This window comes from Triticum dicoccoides, chromosome 6A (assembly GCF_002162155.2).
Source record: "Triticum dicoccoides isolate Atlit2015 ecotype Zavitan chromosome 6A, WEW_v2.0, whole genome shotgun sequence".
Classification (NCBI taxonomy): Eukaryota; Viridiplantae; Streptophyta; class Magnoliopsida; order Poales; family Poaceae; genus Triticum; species Triticum dicoccoides.
The window spans coordinates 19316578-19319426 of record NC_041390.1 but is presented as its reverse complement, the minus strand read 5'-3'; positions in this window follow the sequence as shown (position 1 = coordinate 19319426).

Sequence of the window (2849 nt, the reverse complement as noted above, 5' to 3'; positions counted from 1 at the left end):
TTCAGAAAGAAAAAACAAAAACCCTAGCCCCTGAACTACTGACACGTGGAAGCTTATTGGTCCCGGTTGGGCAAGCTGCAGCGGCCACGTGGAGGCCCATCTGTACCGGTTGGTGTAAAAACCGGGACTAAAGGTGTTGGGCTTTAGTACCGACCCTTTAGTCCCAGTTGCCGAACCGAGACCAATGGGCCTTATGAACCGGGAGAAATGAGCCTTTTTCTACTGGTGTCTAGTTGTATTAGTAGGGTATTTTCGTCACTTGGCTCGCCATGTCTCATTTCCCCGCTCTGCCTCGGCCTCTCCTCCTGCGTGGCAGAGTTCCTCCCTCTCCAGCGATTCGCTCACTGTTGGTTGCCAGCAGCCGCATTCGACATTCATATGGTCCCATCGCGTGAAGCTTTGAGGTACGTTACCGTCGATCAAGTGTTTTTTTGCTCTGGACTCGCCTCTGCGCGCTAGGGGTTCAAGGGAGCAGGGATTGCCGAGGGGGCTGGTAGTCGCCTCGAGTCGATTCATTCTGCAGGGAGCTGGTGAAGAAAGGGAATGGGACGTGTCACCAGTTAGGTGGCATCGGTCGGGTGGCACGGCCACTGCTGCGGCGCAGCGACATCTCATAGCTGGCGGTGTGTGTTGGCTGCCGCGTTTTTGTGGCACGACTATGATTGTGGAAGCTGTATGGAGTTGTATCTCAGGTTAGTCTTGCGGGATCTGGTCAGTTTAGGTTTTTCATGGACCGCCTGGATTCCTTTGGCTTTTGTGATCTTCGTTGTCTATGGAGTTTACTGGCCATTATCAACGGGGTTTCTTCCGTGGCGGTGATTTACTTTACGGATCGGAGTCATAGTCGTCTCCTGGTCTACATCGATGACTTTCCCGCTGCTGCTTCTACAGGCTCCTAGAATTCAAAAAAATTGCTCCGCTGAGTTTGAGGCCTAGAGGCGGCATGACTTCGGCACACCCAAGATTTAAATGTATTTTTATTATTCTATAAGGGTTTGTTTGTAAGGATCGCAAAAAAAAGCATAGACAATATCTTTGATTCTAAATAATGACCAGTAATTCTTGTTTAATTTTTTTAACAAGCAAATGCACAAAATAAGTGAGCCTAACGGGTTTGAGTCCCGAAAACAGCGTCTTGCAGTAACATAGGGAAAGACATCGTATAAATTACCCAAAGTGGTTTGACTCTTCCTCAGATCCGGCACAAGCGGGAGCTACTTGCATGGGGCTGCCTATTTTTAGTGCATTGAATAAGTCACCGAACTGAATATGACCTGCGAGACATGAGTTGCCAAGACAGTCATATCAGAACTACAACAAATCATTAATAATCATCTCCACAAAGTAACATGCTCCTTCTCTAAAAAAACAAACATGCTCCTGTTATGTACATGGAGTATCAAAACCATCACTGCATGTATAGATGATGTATGCACAAGTCTTTTTGCGCTAAGAAACTCTTGGTTGACACACACGCATCTTTTTTCGTATGCTTTGAGGAAATGAAACGTCATATCAAGAACTTACAATTAATTAAGGAAACTGTTCATTTATGGGACTTGGAACTATTGACCCTTTTTAGATTTTCATTGCAAAATCTTAAACCAGACAAACATGACCCTGAGCTTTTGAATCATGATTGCTTCGTTTCCTAACCCCACTCGAAGATTGATCACATGTCAGTGATTTCTCACACGAAACAAGTTAGTATAAACAGGTTAAATCAATTGAAACAAAATGTACTATAAACAAATAACTGACATGATTAAAAAAGTTAGTTACAAAATCAATTCAAAAACGAACGCTTCCAGGTTATATGGTTGCTGCAGAGAAATCTCCATTGTTTCTGGCACTAAGTTTGACATCTTCCCTCAGCCTCGACCCTTGATTTGAAAATTTTAAGACATCAATAAATTGTTTCATAGACCCAATGCGATGGAACATTGCTTGACTTAGTCGGTAGCTAAAACATGGACCTTGTAGAATACAGGGAGACCATTTATTCAGTATTATATGCATGTTACTATTCTAAGACCTCAGATTGAAATAAATTTCCTGCCTTCTAAACATTGCAACTTATGATCTGATTCTTCATTGGCCTTTGTCGGAAAAGCACCAGGAGACGATTGAGAAACAGGTGGAGGTGGTATAGCACTCCTGGTAAGCATCTTGAGCATGTAATGCCCAAAACGCCACTATGACTTATCAAGTTCAGTTATATCACACTATCAGTCTAGTCTCTAATCTCAAACTCAGACATTATCTAGACTAAATTGCACCAACTCAACAGTGTAGAGTTGGCTACATCCAGACGGTAACTCTAGAAGAGGACTCCAGAGAAGATCTCCTCATTTACGTTCCAATCAAATTCCCAATGCATCTTATTCCCCGGGAAATTGCACTAGCCACTACCACTGGTCTAGTGACATTCATCATGCTCATTATTGTTGCTCTCCTCACACATTTGATCATCCATTCTCCCTCTAGCAACTAAACATGAATCCGCTATTCAAGTAAGGTAGTTATTTGTAGAAGGTTAAGGAATGGACATGGTGTGTGGCCCAGACATAGTTCCTGCACCAAACTTCACATGACAGTTGTTGTGGCCATTTATTTCTTCCCCTTGTTACCTTTATTCCCCGACAGAAGGTGATGTAATTGTTGAAAAACTGTTGACGCTTTGTGGTGCCCATCCACAATTAAGCAAACCAAAACTGAATACTGCAACAAACAAGGACAAAGCGACGATTGCGAAGTGGAAAAACAACGAACATGGCTATAGTTTACATGTGCACCAATGTTCAAAGTTCTGAACCTGCTGAAATAATGTTGTGTGATGGCACTGCGTT